This window comes from Hyalella azteca, unplaced genomic scaffold (assembly GCF_000764305.2).
Source record: "Hyalella azteca isolate HAZT.00-mixed unplaced genomic scaffold, Hazt_2.0.2 contig11739, whole genome shotgun sequence".
In the NCBI taxonomy this organism is placed as follows: domain Eukaryota; kingdom Metazoa; phylum Arthropoda; class Malacostraca; order Amphipoda; family Hyalellidae; genus Hyalella; species Hyalella azteca.
Window position 1 is genome coordinate 226,404 of NW_025941725.1, and position 21,741 is coordinate 248,144.

The following is a 21,741-nucleotide window of genomic DNA, read 5'->3' on the forward strand; positions in this document are numbered from 1 at the left end:
AATACTTGTTTTGACGCGAGAAAAATTTAATATCAGTGAAATTAATATGTACTTGTTTAACCTAATTTTACCTACGTACATGGCGTTGTCTCATTTTATTATTTCACGATAAATTCTCGCTAAAATTGGCTACAAATGTAAATTTGACCATAGATTTTTCGCTATCATGAAGCGATGAACTAAATCCTCAAATGTTAATTTCGATAGGCAGACCGTAATTAAGAGCTCCTGGAACTTTAACTAATTTTTTTTGCTGCCTTCGTAAAGCAACACAATACGTGGTAGCTATGACTCCATACAAAACCCCCGATAGAAGGGATAATAGACTTATGAAAACCTTTCAATTCTTAGTTTCAACTAACTTCCGTTTATGGATTCAGATTTCGCTGTCCAGAGCACGACTCTCTCATAGACATCAACCGTCCGGTAATCTTCTCATTTGATAGGAATACATCCTGCATGCCCGCGGATAGCATGATGACGATGAATAGTTATCAGTCCTTCCGCCAACGGCACAGGATGCCAGGCAGTTAGTGAGCCAGAGCTTCGAGCTCTGTCCAGGGCAAAAGGCGAGTGAGCCACACAGATCAATATCCGCTGCTGCATGGCGGTCGACGGAGCCTTGCTCGCTTTGGAAGGTATACGGCCCTGCCCAGAGCTCATGCAGCAGCGACGGTCGGTTGCCGCTGCTGCTGCCAACCGCACTCGGCACTTCGCCCTCATCCACCCCTCCTTCACCCAGCATCCTGTTGTGGTCGCCCGTCCCCAGACTGCCTGTCCTTCCTCTCCCTTTGATCGCGTGGACTGCTAGCTGGAGCGCTCGCTAGTCACGGTGGGCTGACTGCCACCTGCCTCTGAAAACGACGCCTCCCTCAGCTGCCTGCCTCTCGAGCCACCACCTGCCTCTGGAGTTGCGCTGCCACTTTGGCCTCCCGACTCCTACAGCCAAGTAATGTAATTAAGAAAAAAATTAATAGTGTTATCTTTAAAGAGAGATAGAAATTTTTATTGCAATTTTTATCATATGCAAGCCTTCTTTCCTTTCTCCTCGTTAACTGAAAGTTGAGAATGAAAATTCTTCGATTAATGTCAAGGTTGAAATAAGGTACGAAAAGATATGTAAACATTAACATTTGCTTGTGCGCGTGTAATAATAGTTCAGCAGCATAACGTGATATAGCTTTGGCAGCCTAATTTGAAGTATTTGAACACTGTTTAGTAAATGAGATTTTGCAATCTATCAGAAATAGTTAACAAGTATTCCTTTCATTGCTCATTTTCATTCTGAAACGATTGTAATTTATCAATCACACCCATCCCATAAAACTTGTTTGTCTTTTATTGTACGTAACAAGACTATAGCAACTCTTATTCTGCCTACAAAATCTAGAATGAACGTCATAATATTACTTATGAGCTGCAATTTACGCTTTCCAACAATCGCATTTGCCTCATTCCCGTGCACAAATCTATTCAAAGTACTACTTACATAACTTCCATGTAGATGAATAACCTCAATATGGACTGAATCTGCATCAGTTCGAGCTTTCGTTCACTAACATTATTTTGGCCTTAAATTTTCTTAAATTGTTAGTTGCTTCTAACCTGATCTAAAAAAAAAACTTAGATGTAATCTATTCGTCCGTAAACATGTATTGTCCGCGAGTTAGAGTGACAGTGAATCTGCCTCGGCGATAGTCTTTGTTCGATGGCTTGCTCGTGTGCTGGCTGAACGTCTGGTCGCTCTTGTGACGCAGGAAGTAGTCAGGCCTGAGGCACTGCTCGATCCAGCGGCCAGATCTTCCCGCATTCGTGAATAAAGAGATTTGTTGGTTAAGGGTCTATATCTTTTATGAACTTTTTACGACATGTATGTCAATTTATCCCGGCCTTAGGCACTGCTCGATCTAGCGATCCTGCATGGCCTCCACGCCGCTCATTCATGGTCACCCTCATGAGTAATTATTGATCTACCCGCGAGCAACAATAAATTGTTTCTTGATCAATGATCTTTACTTTGACTTTCGAAATTTAGCACAACTTGTATAGTAGTTCACTCATGCTCGAAACATAACTTGACAATGAAAGGGTACAAATCCTATTCTAAAAATTTTTTCCTAAAATGTAATTAAGTAGCTGTTCTATAATACTTTTCAATTTACTTGTATCTCGAAACATATATGCAAATATTTTAACTAGTCTGTATAGCAGTGTTAATAATTAAATCATATTTCAACTATTCAGTTTTGGATGAATAATTTATTTCTACCCATATCCTGATCAGCTGATGCAAATTGTACACAAAATCTTATATCTTATCAGCCTAAGTCTTCTTCAAAGAAGCCGCTAGGCCTTTGACCTTCATTTTCCACAAAGACGGGCAGCAGCGAAGGCATAACAGCTGCTGGCGAGATCACTCTCTTCACGCCGTCCAAGTCTCCTTGTGATGGTGCTCGGTCCCACGCTCTCAGCCTTGCGCTCGGCACGCCGTGGCAAAAAGATCTCAATTCTGAAAGAAAATATTAAAATTTAATCGAGTCAATTATATGGATTACTCATTTTTTGCAAACTTTTAAATCAATACAAATGAATAATTGTTCCGAAATAATCAAACTACTGTATATAGAAAGGAAAACCTATTCGAAAATTATTGTTACTTAATGATTATCAGAATTTTTTTAACAAATTGTAATTTTTATACCTTCTATCTTTCATTATCATCTATAAAACTTTGAGCTTCCTTTAGGGCACATGATCATTGCAACGTCACCTAATTTACGATGAGCTTAAGACTTTGACCGCGCAAAAAAGTTTCAGAGTTCCTCCGGAAGGTGTTCGATGCGTCCAAGAGCCACGCTAATCTTCGACGCGGCGAATCGATAGACTCTCCCCCCGAAGTGCCTCCGGTCAAGAGCTTCATCCTCTCTTGAGCGACCTGCTGGGCATAAAGCAGCTTCCAGAACAAAGACACACCGATGTACACCATTAAAGTGTTACTTTGCACAAGATTGTCCTCTAAAAACTTCACTCTCAGACAATTTTTTCTGTGATTAGTTCAATTTCGTCCTAATTATTTTTTCTTTTTCGTTTAGTTTTCTTCAAGAGGCGTACGAATTCGGAGTAAGCAGATTTACTGCTGTAATTTGGGATCATGATATACGAGAATATTTTCAATCAACAAAGTATTGAGGCTGGCATAAGTTGCTTCGTCATTGTGAATATTTTGCCGTCTTTAAATTGAGTACAAGTAGTTGAAGTAGAAATAGTTCATCCGTCTTCGTGTGGGACAAAAATTAGCTTGTTACATAATGTGTATAAATTAATTTTTGGCGTTGGAACTATTGATAGGTTAAGATTTTAAATACATTTCAAATTTGACAATTTTAATTATTTCATCGAGCAGTGTATATTACTGTACTCTTTTCACTGATGATGGTTTTCACTGATGTGGACTTGATGGTTTTCACTGATGTAGACTTGATGATGGTTTTCACGTGTGTGTGGACTTTTCACTGATGTGGAACAGAGAGAAGAGATGTGCCTTCCCAGACAGACCGGTAACTCAAGTTGTGCGTGTCCGAATGAGTTTTGTTCAGGATTAAAACTAGGTTTTGGGTCATTTTTTTTTTATTCTCTTCTGTCTTCTGCGAGTTATTTAATCCGGTCATTGCCGGAAGATGAAACTTTTAAGAGCATTACGACAGCAAATCCATTTGTGAGGCACAATGCGACGTTTTAAAGAATAAAAACATTCATGGAGTCCATCATTCAACATGTCAAATAAAAAAATTTAAATGGTAATAGATGTTTCAACTCGTGAAAGTTACCATACAACTTTCAAATCGAACGTATTGACTAAGTACAGTGCAACCTCCTAGTTAGATTGCTTACACTCTACATAGCTACAGACTGCAACAATACTGTATGAAATGACGATGTTCGCCGACTATTGGATTTTTAATTCAGCGTGAAAAATATTTCAATTCTTTATACAGAAACTATTTGCTGGAATTCAGGTAAGCTCATCAACTCACGGAGAATTTGATGTTCAGTCCATTTTTCGGTGCTCGCCAGTTGTGTTTACTTTCAGAATGGTAGGTCAGCTAACCGCTCGATATTTTCCGCGGTCAATGAATATGCATACCAAGTGCAATAAAAAAACCGACCGCATGAGTGATGAGTGACAATTTTTAGGCGTCTTTTAGCGGATTATCGGGTAAGAAAGAGAAGCGTCAGGGCTACCAGGGCAGGAGTGAGACTTCGCTGGAGCAAGGTTTCCTGCCGGACATTGCCGGCTGAGGCAAAACGCTCCACGCTCCCTCCGGCCTCCACTTCCTTGGCAATAGATCTTTCGAGTCGAACGACAACGATCAACATCGACCCCGACGGAATTCATGACAGGTTATTTTCACAAGATGTGTGTTAATCTTTAATTTAGATGTGATCTGTATTGATGTGATGTATGGAATATTCTGCGGAAATATAATTTTGTATTAATTTACAAGACTTCGGTCTAAGTCCCTCCCTGAACTACGGTGCAAGACTCGTTGCACTTTGGTTGCAGCTGCCGGTGATATTAAACCCAGGTTGCAGCAGCCGTTGTGGCATCAAGGACATACGTTGCTTCGACTCCTTATCCTGGCCATCGCACCCTCTGCGCTCTCAGGAGAAATTTTTGGTTCAGGACATTGCCTTTTGTTCTAATCAAGGACATCACCGACAGCCTGAAATTAATCTAGGTATACAATCGTTCTTTTTAGTTATTCCAAAGGGGTGGGTGTATTTGTCTGTCTGTAATCTTTTAGCTACTGATAAATAGATAATAACGAGGACACAGTAAAATCATTTTTCTTTGTGTTACCTTCTATACTTTATATCAATTAATTGTCGATGAGTGAAAATGAAATAGCTACATAAGCCATTTCTGACAACTTTATTACAAGCTGAATAAAAATATAAGTATGAAATGTGTTTAAACGAGGAATAATGCATTGTTACATTCTCTTCCGAGAATAATGAGTACCAAAGAAGCGACTTCTTGCAACAAATTAAATGTAGCTTCGTAGCAGATTTAATCAATTCACCGTTAATTTTATTAACGCACCACCGCGATTCGAGTGCATTTCAGACTCATAGTGAATTTCTGGTGGCCTTGACCTTCTACATGCCAGGCCGTAAACTAGGAGTGCGTCTTAACGACTTAGCGAGCACTCCGGAAACCGATATACGTGATCTGGAACAGGTTTGTATCAGCGATTCACCGCACGAACACGAAACCCGATCAGGACGAAGTTCGTAGTAGTAGTAGTAGTAGTAGTAGTACATCTACATTTTAGTTCGAGGACGGTACTCTATGAAACATAAATTTTAAACCCCCTAATGTACCGTTTATACTAAAAAATAATGTGGTTCATTTAATCCTTCAATAATGTGTTTTATTTACAAATTACTCTCTGTCGCAAATAAAATATGAAGAATTTTCATTAATATTGTGATAGTGTAAATGTTCTTGACACTCATGTTAGGCGCTCATATACACATTATATCATCATATAATGAAAACTATTTAAACAATATGTTTGAAGCTGCGGCGCGAATACTTGCGCGCTAATTGGAACGTGAACTCCGGCATTGTTTATAGAGCTGAAATAAACAATTATCCGGTGAGGCCTTTGACACTCAGAGCAGAGGAGTGCCATTCTCGCGCTCTTCTCACAGCATGTCTCGAGTGCAGTCCTGCCACCTGCTGCAGGTGTTAATATGTAGACTAGGACTCAAGTCAACTGTAGATGCTACCTCAAGCAGGTGTGGCTGCATGGCATAAATACCCTGCGTGAAACCTAATGAATACAGTTCTTGCAGCTGCCACTACGCCTGCAAATAAAGATGCAAATATTCCACAAGGTCTAAATCAATCTTTTCCACCTTCACCATGCGCAATTAGAGACAACATTTTAAATGTAGAAATATATCGTGTCCCGTGCTCTATTTAGTAAGCCTTATGTATTTTAAAATGTCTTACCTAGAAGTCGCGTTAGTTCAAAGTTAAATAAATGGATTAATGACATATTTTTGATTGACCATAATGCCAGATCACAGAGTGATAAATACAGTATAAATAAACTGGCTCACCAGACACCAGAGTCTGGCTGATACCTGTAGCCTATGTCCGCTGATTCAAGTTCATTAGTCACTGTCCACCATTAATGACTACAGATCTAAAATTTGTGGGGAATGCGAGGAGTTTCTTTTGCGGATTGGTTTTTGCGAAGATGTCACCGCCGTGCCACACGACTGCGGAAGGTCACGACTCTGGCCTCACTCAACCGTGACACTGACTCGAGTGCTTCTTCTATCTGGACCCGTTGAGTGTCGTTTGGTCCATGTCTGTTCTGGAGCGTACAAATTCAATTTATTCAATGTTCTACATTTAAAATTTGTACATGAATATTTGCTATTGAATACGAATTGAAAGGAAGCTGTTTTCCACTTCTTTTCAATCCAAACTTGATTTCTAGCACGCAAATTTCCTAACAAAGCAAGTAAAGAATCAAAATTATGCTGAGAATTAGCCACATGTATATAATTGTTTTTATTACAAATCATCTTCATCTCTACTTAATAGATAATAAAGTTATTCATGAAAATTTTTGAGGTACTTATCTACATTGTTCTCGAATTTATAAGTTGAACATAGCAGTTCACTTTGGCATCGCCTAATATATTCATTGAATAACGCATGGCATTTGTAGCTCCACTGCACGTAGCATTTCTCAGAGCCAGGTTTCATTTCTCCCTCATCACCTGCATCGATTTCAGCAAAAGGCCGACGATTATCGAACCCATGCACTTAGTTCGGCATTCGGGCGGAGAACGCATAGAAGTATCGATCAGTTTCCTACCCTTGTTCTGTACGTGTGTGCCAGGCATGCGGCGTGAGCGAAAGCCTTCAGGATATTTCGTAGACACGCACGTCAGTCTGCGCCAGCCCATTAGTTTTGGATTAACAATAAGAGGGTTGAATTAAAGTAATATATAACTTAAACATTCAAACCACACTCAAAGTGAATATCGGTTATAATATTATTTTAATGAAAATTTAATAAAATTGTTTTGCAATATTAGAACAAAGAATGCACAAAAGTCATCCTGCAATCATTTCATCAACCTATACATATTCTATAACATTTTTTATTTTATTTTATTTTAGCTAATGTGGCCTTATTAAGACCTAAGATCGGTCATACCTAACTGATATGTGTCTTCGTTTTATTTAAATCATGAATACTGGCATTAACTACATATTTACAACTTTTAAAATGTGAGCCATTATTCATTACAAGTACTAAAAGTCATTGGTATTTGTGTCTCCACGTAGCATTGAAAATTACTCCAAAGGATTTGAATAAATATTTAGGTAATTAATCATTTATGGTCATGGAAAACAATTGAGGTCAAGGGACGGTTAGATGAAATGTAACCGACCTCGACCGTGAAACTTCGAACTCTCAAAAGACGTTCGATTGGAATTTAGCCAGCTTGAGCTTGTCCGCCAAACTTCGAACTCAAATTACCTTTAAGAGACCAAGAAACCAGCCACCTCTTTTTTTTTTATCATAGAAAACCATAGTGTTCCAAGCAGCTAGGGTTATTCAACTACGCAAAAATTAAGAAGCCACGAAGATAATAAAGATATGATACAGGTGATATGAATGTAAAGATACAGATAATAATTAACGTTAGAACACTTCTCCTCGCATTAAAAACGAATTAAAAAATTGTAATCATTGCGATCTTGCAGGCAACTGAAATGAAAAAGAGTTTATAGAGCACTCACATATAGTCTGAGTAACAAAAATTCTAAATTGATCCTACTGGTACATCAATTGACGATATACATTTTGTGTCATTGAAACCAGCAATGTTTAATTCTCAGCTGAAGGGGGTTAGAGTTAGAATGACCAAATGTCTTGATCAAGGTCCTCGAGTAAGGAACTGAGAAAGCAAATCTAATCTATAGACCTGTTCAAGCCATGTCTCGCCAAGGCTCGTGTTCCTTGCCCCAAACTTTTGGATCACATTTCATTGTATGCCATCAGCCGGGCTCTGCACCCTACCCCCTCCAAGCCCACCATTTCTTCTCCTCCAGCACAAAAAGACGGCACATCCCATGCCACTCTGCCGACCCTAGCGTGGCATTCCTTCCAGCAAACCCCGAGCCACAGCTGCTCTATCTCAGGTCCGTGTTGGCCCTCCGAATGTTCTCAGTTCTGTGATCCATATATCGACGAATTGAATGATGTGTCATTTTAAGCTTTCGCAAGCGATACAAACACCCAACATTTTACACAATTGATTTGATTTATTACTGTTTTATTTTAAGAGGACACTTTTATTAATAGACTGCACTCAAAATCGTGCATTTTGCATATCTTGGGTCTATTGTTACTGGAAGCAGAGCGGTGCCGCATAGCATAAATTCTTCGTCTCCTAGTTTATGGCCGCTATAAACCAAAGTGAACAACACTCGAAGAAGAATTTTTTTTCTAGCTTTTATTACCAATACTGATTGTGATATCATAATTGAACATTATTCATTAGTTTATTTTCAGTGATTCCGTGAACGCGCATCCTACAATAACCATCATTAAGAAACCACATTAACACACATCTTACTTTAACAATCAAGATGATATATGCATGGGATTTGAAGCACTCTCTTTACTGGAGAGCTTCATTTAATTTTTATTAACTAAATAGAGTAACATATATTGTCGATCCATGAGCGAAGGAGATCTCATTATCATATCATACATTTTTGCCATCAAAACTGTCAAGTTTCTGTTAGTAATCATCATCGTTTAGTTAGTTTCGTTCTGCATAAGAGCGTTCGTTCTCATTTCCCATGCTGTTTTCAGCCGAGATCTGCTGGCTTCCCAACGGTTGGGAGGCAGCCAGCGTCCCTAGCACACAAAGGCCCACCGCGGCACAGCTGCCACCTCCTGTCCCTGCCTCTCTCGCATCGGTTGGCAGACCTGATGACATCACATAAGCCGTTGGTGCAAATAGTTTTGGCGGGGAAAGGGCGTGGGCGATCAGCGAAACATAAATCTTGTTTTTCATAAGCTCTCATCGAAATCGTGTTTCCCGCTGCATAAGCAGGAACAAAAAAAATTCTAGTTTTCACGTGACAATTTAAAGTTTTAGTCACATTCCACAGATGCATTCATCACAAGTAAGGGAGGAATCGACTGATGCATAATTAATTTGTTTTTAGAAAGTTCAATGGTGTTTGAGTTTATGGTTTATAAGAAAATCCATTAAGAACTTATGGCAAATATAATTTGTAAAACAATCATTACGTGCCGAGAACAATCTGCACCAGTGTTTCTCAATCGTTCGCTGGGAACCATGGTAGAGAGCAAGATGCATGTGGCACACATTTTTACTCATTTCACCAACCGAACAGCTCATGTATGCGGTTCCCAATATCTGCCTCTGTATTTTCCTCTCCTCCGTTTCAACACCCTTCCCCTGTCCCTGCATGGAGGGAGTTCTGGAGACGTTTTTGTGTCGAAGGCCAGGAAGTGGCGAGTGGGCTAAACGTTCACACGCGCGCCAGCGTCAACTGGTTATGCTCACTGTTGGGAAGCAGATGCTAGATTGCACCACAGAGCTCCTTTATTTTCTTACGCAAGTGCCGCACCGAAGCTTAGCTCTAAGTTGAATGTCTTCCAGATTAGTTAGAGATGAAGCTGGCTAAATATTACTGATGGTTACTCAGATCTACGGTGGAGGCAGGAGACAATATAAGTTCAGCAAAGACCATACTACTTGATAAAATAAATATCAAAAATTCTAATTAGTTCTTAGTATATTTATCACTGTTTTAATGTATAATATAACCAAAAGCTTATATTATAACTTCGTTTAGTTCTTGGGGTCGACAGTAATGGACTCATTCCAGGCTGAGGCATTCGTAGTCACAGAAATAATCGTTTCCTCGCCAGTAAAGATAAAAGGAAGATGGCAACTAAAAAAATCCTAATGTGATGTCTGCAATTTAGTGAAGAGCAGTACGAGTGTGATATTTCTGGGATGTATTATTCACATGAGGCAAGGTGGTCCAGTGGTTAAAGTTAAGAGTACGTAGATTAGAGCAGTACGTGAGTTGTGGGTTCGAGACCCGCAACAAGCTGTCTATCATTTGCGATGTTCAGAATCGGCGACAGGTCTAATGGCCTAATCTACGCTGGCACAGCCATATATTACATGAATATTTAAAGATGATCATTAGGTTCTCCAATAAACAAGAGGTGTACATTAAACAATCTGTCTGGGACACGTGGACGCTGTATTGTTTTAACAATCGAAATTCAAAGCCTTCTTGTAATGAAGGATTCCGCTAATATTCGTACATACGTGTAAACTTAAATGTTGTACCATTGCAAATTCATGTAATTTTACTTTCTAGAAAATTATTATCTTACAAATAATTTTAAATTAACTGATATCACCACACAGAGCGTGTTGAGCTGAGTAGGCTCAGCACATGACTCTTGCATCGGACTCGTGATTCATGTTTACGCTGTTAGCCTGTTACCGAGGGTCTTCATCGGCATCACATGACGCATGCCGGTCTGCGAGCATAATTTCCTGCAGACATGAACACGTGAACACGTACGTCCAGAACCATTCTCTTGTGAATCACCAGCACGCTTTGAGGGATGTTTTCTATAGCTACGAGTCGTCTCCACAGTGGCGCAACGGAAGAAATTCCAACGATAACCGCTTTATTTCCTGTCAGCCCACGTCAAGAGCAATGGTTTTCAATACATTTTCGTTCGGTGAAACTTGTCCGCGACTGAATATTGTAATTTTCGAAACTTCAAATAACGTCATGTAAATAAAAAAAAATTATACTTATACAACTTAGATTCAAATTTTTCTTCGTAGAGCCAGCAAGACCACCTGCTGCCATGGGTGCATGAAAGGATGACGAAAGAACAGCGTGTGAGCTTGAAGCATTTCTGGTCTTTCAAATATGCATATATTGCACCCTGCCATTACTTAGCATTAAGGCTGCAACACCAATAGCAGGGAGTTAAAAATTCCTTATAGAGTTTGAGTCTGTTAATGCATGTTATCAAAAACACAATAAAGCTATTTATGGCAAGGTTTATTACGTATCACTATTTAAATAATGCCGTAGTTGAACTGTTCATTCTTAAATTTCACTAGACGCTCGGTTAAGCGAGGGAGAGTTAGGCGTTGGCCTTAATTACATTCCATTAGGTGCAAAGACAAGCCTAATAAATGCGTCCCAAGGGAATTTATTACTCATGACTGAAGCAATGCATGTAACACTAAATCTCTATATGAGCATTAAAGCTTACGAGTAGACTACCTGCTTAGAGAAATTGTGCCATTACTTAGAGCCTAATCAAATATTCGGCGCTCTGTAATTAGTTTTTCCTCTTATCTGTTCAACCATCTCAAGTGTCGCTTATCGATCGCCGAGCAATCTCGGAGGCCACATATAAGCAGATTTAAATTAGATTTACACGTATGCTTATTACTTCAGGACTAATGGCACTTTAGTCCGATTATTTTGCTTTCGCTTTGGATCTTTCTTCCTTTAAACGGAAAACGTATCACAATCCATTAACGCCGATTTAATCATCGCCAACATCCAATTACGGGTAGACCAATTAATTATTGTCTGCTCTGTAAATGTTGTCCAACGGATTTATTTATTTTATTTTAAGTCCTTTAAGTGCTTTTTGTCATTATATTTTTGATGAAATTACAATGTGAAAATTTGGGTGACAGATGGAGGCTTGACTCAGCGGCAGTTGAGTGGTTAACCATCGCTTCTAAGGGCCAACCTCAACACAAATGCCAAGATTCAGCTGCCACGGTACCCATCACATCGTTCAGAAGTAATGAATTTGATTTACGTTAAAGTGAATGAGGGCCTCATGAAATGCATGCATCACTCAAATTGTGATGCTATAAATTTGAATAACAATATGGATGAAAGTAATTGCTCAAATAATTTCAAGTATATTTCTCCCCAATTTCTGTTCTGTTGGTAAAGTTTTTTCTTATATTGATACCCAATCACACACATGTAAATCTCAGCGCCACTAAACGTGACGCAAGTAATCGAGGAGGCGAAAATATTCCCGTATATATATTATATATACGGGAATATATATATATATATATATATCGGGAATATATCGGGAATATATATCGGGAATATATATATATATCGAAAATATTCCCTTTACGAGACTAGTAGGTCAGTTTTTTAACAAAAAAAAAAATAGTACCCACTGGTAAAAACATGATTTTGTTTTTCTCTATTGTGTTTTATGCCTAAAAAAATATAGCACTGTGAGTTGAGACCCAAGCTAGACGAAGACCGTATCAAATCTCTCCAGCCTCCAACCGAGAGCCTTGTAGCTTCTCTTTGTCATCCCCGGACAGCGATAACCAAACTATCAGGTGCCAAATCGTTTGACGATAAATATAAATCTATTGACGATAAAATAAAGCTCAACTTACTTCGATTTGAAGCTCCTTTACCCTCCTGTACCACAGATAAAGATGTCTCTCAATACAAAAATGCAGAGTGAAATTTTAATTTATTCTACTGTATTTATATGGGAGAACAGGTTTCTTTTCTTGAAGCCTAAAAGAGATACTAAAATTTGATCGAATAAGAATCTATACTAGGAGACAATTCCTATAAAATACGAAAAAAGTTAATTTAGCACCAAATTTGTTACAAAATTTGAACATTTTTTCATGTAAACAGTAGAGAGAAACCGCGATCAATCCCTAAATAGCGATCGCGAGGTCGATACAATTCTACGGACGCTCACCAGCCTTTTTCGCTTATTTCAACACTAGAAAATAAATCCAAATATAGCAAATTTCCCCGTTCGTGCTAAATGTCAACGAAACGAAAATGTAAGAAAACGCAACGGTAGAAAATTCTGTACTAATCTTTGCGTTCGTATATATATTTTTCAACTTCCGTTTCGGATTTAGTTACAATAGTTTCCCTCCAATCACTGGTAGAAGTAACATTTTTAGTATTAATAAATAAGTATATTTCTTCAACTCAAAGTTCACGCCATAATGAGAAAAACTTCCGAAACAATTGGGCGGTGTTGCATTTTGACAAAAATCTACCATAAACTCTTGTTATCTTAGTAGAATTACTATTTCAGCATTGAAGAATCGGAACTTTCCTTGTATTCGTTTGCGCTGTGCACATTTCGATCATGGAGGCGACTGAAAACCTGTTTGTATTGTGTGATCGGAAGTGACAGAAGCCATCTAAGGATGAGAAGCGAACTCTACATGAATAACTTGATCTGCCCGCATCCCGTCTGCAGACTTCTTTTGTTGCCACAAAGCAGCTTGGTCACAAAGAGCTAAACGTAGTGTGGAATATTAGAAAAAATTCACAAATTCTTGGCAACAATACAGGATATTATAGCACGTCACTAAATTTTCTTAATAATATAATAATATGATGTGTTGATTAACTGTACCTGCAGCTTGGCAACCCAGATGAAAAAAAAAATTTAAATATTGCCAAAAATGTACAGTTGAGCCAAGAAGAGTTATAGAGTGGCACTCAAATATATTGTACAAATTCGGTCCCAACGGGGAAAGATCGTCTACAAGGAGGTAAACGTAACACTCGGAATTAATTTAGATGTTGGGCCACTGCTTGGCCGACTGGCCTCTTTAGACCTAAACGTCCAACTCGAAAATAATTAAATATGCGTACATGCTCGGGCACTATTATTTGTTTCTCAGCCTATACTGTATGACAATTTAACATAAGGACTAAAAGCCAGAATCGAAAATAATTTAAAAATGCGGCCACAGCTCGAGCGTGATTATTTGTTTCTCAGCCGCCATTCCTATGCCGGACGATTAGGACCAAACTCGACGCTCGAAAATAATAAGAAAAAAATGCATCTTCAGAAAAATTTGATTATTTGGGTGCGATTATTATTTTGCGTTTTAACCTAAAGTCAAGAAGCGACACTCGAATATGATGAAGAAGTGATCCGTCATTAAGGCAAACGCAAAAAGCCGAACGTGGCACTCGAATTTCCAAGCCAAATGCACCTAGTGCTTAGTTAATGGGTTTTTGAACTTGATGAAAAAAAAATCAAATTTCAAGGCAGAATTTATTCATATGTTCACACTGTAAATATAACTATGCAGCGGAAAATTTCAATTTAATTATAATAACTCAAAGGATGACGGATAATGGCCAGCCTATTCTAATCACGAGGATTCTTGTTTGCTTGATTTTCACTAAATTATACGAATAATCATGTTCAAAAATTTTTTGTGCAATACACACTTGGAAATTAAGTATGGCTAAAAGATGAAGAAAATTTTCCTCAAGGTAAAGGTAGTGCTCTAAAATCTTTAAAACTCTCCCAGTCACTTCTACCAGTGTCCCATATGTAGGATTCATACCTGAAAATTTCAAAACAAGATGTGGGCGTTAGTGACGAAAAGTACCTTATGCAAATGGTGTATGGTCGCATTTTTAAGACCGAAAGGTCACATGTAAGGCTAAGGCAACACCGGGGATATCTTCCTAAAACACCATCTGACATCAGGGCTTGACCGTGAAAGTGCGATTTCCAACCACAGAAGCCATAAAAACAGTGTGGTACCATTTATCACTTTTAAGGGAACCTGGGACCTTACAAACAGCCTAAACTATCAGTGGCACCTCACGCAATGATTGCTGCTGATTGATATAGAAGGTTTAATTCAGTTTATATTTGCTGCACAATGATAATGCTAACCTTCCCGATACAGCCATTTCAGTTCTCTCACTTTTTATAGTGATGATTTAAAATTCCCATATTCTGATTATTATTATTAATGTGGCCCATTTCCGTTTATGCTTCATAAATAGCGATACCGATAACATTGCGTATTATACGAATTGAAACAACAGAAAAATCACAAATTTAAAAAATTGAAGTGAATTAATTCATTTTTTTTCCAGATAAACGCCAATTTGAAAGTTTAGGCCGACATGGGTATGGTTGTTGAACAAACATAAAATAAATGTCTCTTTATCATTATTTTTTTGCGAATTGAAGGTCGACCAACTGATCTATATACTATCCGGAAGCCGCACCACAGATGGTATGTATAGTCGGCATATTGAGTCTCGACTTTAGCCCTTCAGTTGCAATAATTGGCAGTAAAGATAAATAAATTTCTCAATTATCAGATAAAGATAATTGAGAAATAACAGAAGAATAAATTATAGGCGTAACGACTTAGATAGGTGTCATTTACTTGGTTTGTCAAGCGTGTCATGACTAAACCGAAATAAATGTAAATTAATTTCAACAGAAGAATGTCATGTAGTTCTAATTTTAGTTATTATATTACGGTATAATTATATATATATAGCAACTGCCTGTTAGCAGTTGTTAGAAGCTTCAGGTGAACCAAGATCTAAAACCTTCTAATATCAATAGACAAATGAAGTCATGTGAATGATATGTAGTTGTTTTAATGGTTGAAGGTCAGCCAACGTAGCTACCGTCTGGATGTCGTGTGGCAGTCGCTCGAGGGCCTCGGATGCTCCGGCCAGACGACAGACGCAGAGCGTGCGTCGTAGGCACAGCAGCCAGGCTATACCAGCTGGCGAGTGAGGCAGTCGACACGCTCTTAGGGATACAAAAGTCTACGCTTCGTCCTAGAAGCAGTTATTTTTTTCCCTGCCTCCAAACTTAGCGGGTGCCAGATGCTGGCTGCTGATTTTGCTCTAGTAAATGATTTCAAAAAATGACCGCGTGGCGCAAGGCCTAAAGCTCACTTCAAGTCGTGTGTGGACCCGAGATAAAACGTAGCTTTACAGATTTAATTTCGAATGCAGATCTTATCCACAAAAACTCAATCATTGCAAGTAATATCCTTATATAATAAAATTAAAAAAAAAACAAGTAAGAGAGATGGCAAAATAGGATGTAATATTTAAAAAACAGTATCACTATTTAAAATTCAACCTTATACACCATTCTGTATGACATTTAATTTAAAAATGGATGATTCTTAGTTAGAAAATGACAAAATTACAATATGTTTTCTTTAAGAACCCTGCAATTTTAGAGTTAATGTGATAATGTTCTGCAAAAATCAAAATTTTAATATGCATCAAAGTTTTGCTTCTTTTCATTCAATTGCAATAACTTTTTATTGATGCATTAATATTCATTAAAACAATAAAATTGAATGTTCATGAAAATAACCGATGAGCTACCAATATAAGAACAACGAACACCAAAAATATTTTAATAGTTCTTGAACGTAACAAAAAGTATTCTGCAGTCCATAAGAATTGTTGAAAGGCTGGTACAAAAAAATTGTTCCTAAGATTCAATATTAAAATTAATATTTCAGGAGCTGACGTAATGCCAGAAATTCGCCAAAAAAATCTACGTAGGTTAACGCGGCAAAAGCCAAATCTGAAACTCCGGAAATGCTTGTGTGCCGTTCACCGGAACGGACTCGGTGTGGGTGGCAGAGACTACGAGTGGAGTCAAACTAGGGATACTTGATCTATCATCAATCTGAACAACTATGAAAAAATATAACTCAGTACTCACTGCAGTGAGTGACAGAGAGCGCATTTTCTCGTCGACGAAAACGTGAAGTCACGGACGGACAGACAGGCGGACGGACAGACGTACATGGCGACCACAATAGTGCATTTTTTCATAAATGAGAAAATGCACTAAAAATTACCAAACAAAAAGTTACGTGTTATTACATGCAATGAGGCGATTCTCGACGGTTTCAAAGATTGATATCTTGATATCGATACATGATGGCAAATGGACTAGAAAATTCAAGATCATCAAATCTTTGGCAGCAACAAGCAAATTCTTTCACCTACCTATAGTACAATAGCATTGGTTATAAGTTCATGTGAATTGTTACAATTTGCGCCACTTATGCATTACTTATAGCTTGGTTTTCAAACAAATCAGATGGTTACAAAAATTTTGGCCTAAATCTACTTTACTACGAAGATAAACAAGTGGCAATGTGTCTCAATACCAATGCACACAAGTGCAGAATTTTCCCTCTCAACTTACTATACATACCGTTTGTTAGCGTCACTGCTGCATTTTAGCCAGAAAATTACAGCGTAATTCTTGAAGTTACAAAAATGTGCTGGACGCCGCAGCTCAAGGGCAACACTCTGAATTTCTCAAGGTCTAAAGTGCCGATACAATTTCAGGACAAAATTTCGATGACGGTTTGCGTGCTCACAATGCCGACATTCTGCATATCTAAGATTTTTTTCGAATATTATTGATCAAATTCTTGAGCGTTCGCTAAGACAAACGAGACTTTCGAAGGTCATATAGTGCCTTGGGCAGTGCTGCGCGATCGAGGCACTGGCACCTACTATAGCTTGTGGCACTCGATTTCGGTAGTTGGCACTTTAGTACCACTCATGCCACTGGCTTGTCGCACTCGTCACCTTGGTACTTGTTGTTGTAATTGCCCATCCTGGTAGTGGCAACTAGGTAAGGGAGGGGGTGATAGGTACTTGGCACTTTAGTACATCGCGTGTGCATTACTATGTACACTGGCTTGTGGTGTACGTACTTGTTTCCGCCAACCGTATGCATACGCAATGATTTGTGACACTACTACCCTATTAGAAGAATTAGAACATTTACGTGCATGAATGCACCCAACTATTTTCGAAATGGAAACAATTAGATTGATTTTTAAAACATTTCACTCTGAATTAGAGAATAATTTTAAGTTGAACATCATACTCATATATACCGAAAAGACAAATTGTCACCGCTTAAATTTCAATTAAATCTCGTCATAAAAATGATTATGCAATTTAAATGGCAGACGATGATAACCATGCACGAAGATTACGCATAAATGACCTTGAAGCTCATGCCGAAAAGCGTAGCTGACGCAAGAGTGACGTACGTCGCGTCTCTGTGCACCGGTCGGACTGGCAGCGCGCGTCATTACCTGGAATATTTAATTTAGGAATAAAAACGATAAGAGACTGTGTATCAATGGAAAATTGTTCAGCAATTAAAGGTGATATCTACTCTAATATACATATAAATGTAAAATATTTAACCCAATCTTTTGTCTTTTAAATCTTTAAATTTCAATATCTTTTCAATATGTAATAGACAAATGTTAACGATATTTTTTTCTGAAATTATACATTTAATAAATGTTTACGATACCTTGATTCGCAAAGGGGCCGTGAAAACTTGAGAAACTTGAACATAAAAGTTTCCTTGTTCAATGAATTTGGAGACCGGCCGCAAGTCCGGCCGTAAATTTATCCGAGACGTCACCCTATTGATAGTGCAAACAAATTGTGTTTTACCTTGAATAAAAATTTTCGTATAAAAATTATAGTTGAAAATTAAACGAAGTTTGTAATAAAATTTTGTGTATGTCATCATGTAAGAATCTCGAAAATAACCATTATATTGATGAAATTCAATTATTTTTTATCACTTTTAAAAAAAACGTTGATATTATGCTTAATTTCCACACACATCTTTAACTTCACTTCTTGTTGTTTGTTTGTCTGCTACAAATTTTATACTCGATATTTAACATACTTCTACTTGTCCAATCTATCTGAAATTTTGCTCGCTTGATATGGAGTGATATGGTTGTCGAAATTTAACTTAATTTACACGTTAATCAAGCAAAAAAAAAACATGATAATGAATTGGAAACAAAACTCGGACTCGGAGATGAGATTCGTTTTATGTAGACGACGTAAAACTGACTTTAGAATAAGAGCAGAGCAAACGGTAACTTACCTAAGCAAGATCTAACCATCTATCCATGAGGTCACAGTAATATTGCCCAGGCAACGAGTTTGAAACCATGGACTGTGGCTGACTCAAAGACACGAAGCGACATTAAAGTTAATAACATCAATAGCAAAGATGTTGTACAACCTAAGATTAATTTGAATTTTTGAAACAAAGGCAGTGCCTAATATCTAACTATAAAACCGCATTCTTCGCCGATACAGGAATGATTAAGTAATAAAAAAGATGCGGTATATTGAAATAGTAACGATGGTGTGGAATAATGAAGTTTTAAAAAATGCATTGTAAAATTGACGTTCAATTTGAAACTAAGGCAGTGCCACATACCTATCTAGAAACCCCACCCCTCGCTGATACAGGACTGATTAAGTAATAGCAAAAGTGCGGTATATTGAAGTAGTAACGATGGTGCGGAATAATGAAGCATTAAAAAGCACAGTAGAATTGTCGTTCAATTTGAAACAAATGCAGTGTCTCATACCCATCTGGAAACCGCTCCTCTTGCTGATACAGGAATGATTAAGTAATAAAAAAGGTGCGATATATTGAAGTAGCAACGATGGTGCGAAATAATGAGGTGTTATAAGCACAGTATCATTGTTTATTAATCTGAAACAAAGGCAGTTGCCGTGCCAGCAACCGCACCTCTCGTTGGTACAGGAACACGGCTCGGCGCTGCTGATGATGTCGCCTGAAGGTCAGAAGTGCCTTCCCCTCGAACGCCGTGGTGGCTTTTGGCAGCGTCACTCACGGGAGCTCTACCCTATAGCCTCATTTTTATGATATTTATTTACGTTTTCAACAAATGTGATGCTTATCAACATGGGTAACGCATTATAAAAAAACTTTTTTAATAAAAAAATTAAATTTAAAATTATCATCACCTAAGATAACTATCAGGGTTTAAATTTTTTACAATTGGACCATCTCAAAAGTTGAATTTACATTTTCAAAAATTTATTTATCGGATAGAATTCGTCTTATAATAGTACTAAAAACATTCAAAATTTAATGAACATTAATACGTTCAATGGTAAAGTTGAGAACATCTGAACTGCATTATTAAAAAAATGTCATTAACATACTCGGAAACCTGAACTACTGATAATAATATTCCCTAGCACGTAAACGCTATTTTCTAAAATCTTTCCTGTAGTCGTAATTAACGAAATTCAGCGTCGAAGACACGGTGCTTGGGTTCTCAACATTACAGCCATAAAGCATGATGTAATCACAGGAGTACGCAGTGTAGCGTTGCATTTATAAGACGCCAGTCACTGGCTTCCCAGAAGAGCCTTTTTCTGGCCAAATTTGACGATGTGGAATCTCTTCAATTGCGTTTACTAGAAAAATCAATGATGCTTTAAATTCTTTGTCGCTTCAAAGTTATACGAATATTCAATCGTTACCATGAAAAGTATAATTTATTTTAATACACATTCCATTTTACGCCGGTTTTGGCCCGATTTTGCGAGCAGATTTGGCCGTTTCTCTTCCCGCCATCTGGCAACCCTGGCCAGCCCCCGGACGAGCTTCGCCGCGCTCGCTCCCAAGGCCAAGAGGTCCGTGGCACTCTGAGATGAACGCCCTCGAGTTTCCCGCGCACGGCTGCCGCCGCCCGGCACTGCGCGCTGCCTCTAAAACGTGAAAATTTCTTCGAATAAAAGGAAAACTAAATGTGTTTAGGAAACGTGACTCGAGCAAAGACGTTACGTGAATATTTTGCGTTGAATATCGCTGAATATATGTCTATTAAAATGAAGAAAATTTCTTCGAATATAAGGAAAACTAAATCTGTTTAGGAAACGTGACTCGAGCAAAGACGTTACGTGAATATTTTGCGTTGAATATCGCTGAATATGTCTCTTAAAATGAAGAAAATTTCTTCTACTAATAAGAAAACTGTAGGTGTTTAGGAAATATGACTCGATGTACTACGTTACGTGAATATTATGCGTTGAATATCGCCTAATATGCCTCTGAAATGTAAAAATTTAAATAAAAGGAAAACTGAATTTATTTAGGAGACATGTTTCGAGGGAAGATGTTACTTGAATATTATGTATAAAATATCTCTGCATCTGTGTGTATATCTCTGTGTGTTAAAATGCGGTCACAAGACAACTATAATATTAGTTATTAGTGTTGACACATAACCAAGTAAAACTATGATAGTAATTGTAGTGTCAGCGTTGAATCAGGCCTGTGGCCGATTATAGACATCGCAGAACGATTACAACTTGATGTATTTTCACTCCCACAACTCACTGTTCCAATTTTGTTGTTATCAACCACCAGACCACCTCGCCGATCTTAACTAGAATTGTCGCAGAAAGCCGAGATTGAACCCGCAACTCACTGTTCCAATCCTGGTACTATGGACCACTGGGCCACACTGCCCAGTAGTAACGTAGAAGGAATTACTCAATGAAAAGATTGAATGTACGTATAATGTATAATTAATGAAAGCTATACAACCGGTTAGTTCACGAAGCAAAATGAATTGACGAGCCATCTCTCTCAGTTAAACTCATCATATACATATCATTGTAAGTGATACATGTAATATACTTATAAGTTCTTTCTACAGTACGCGTTCTCGATATCAAAATAAGAGAGTTTATAGTTTTTTATCGTTACTATTGATCATAATGTCGCAACAGCCTGAGAAAATAACTTAATTGTTTTACTTAGCTCATTGTAATAAACTTGAAAGAAAATAACGTAAATTCGAGTTTCTGTACTACGCGTACGTGAGCTAAGTAAACATTTCACAAATCAACGATTCCTGGATCTTTTTGCTCTACCAACGCAATGTAAAGAT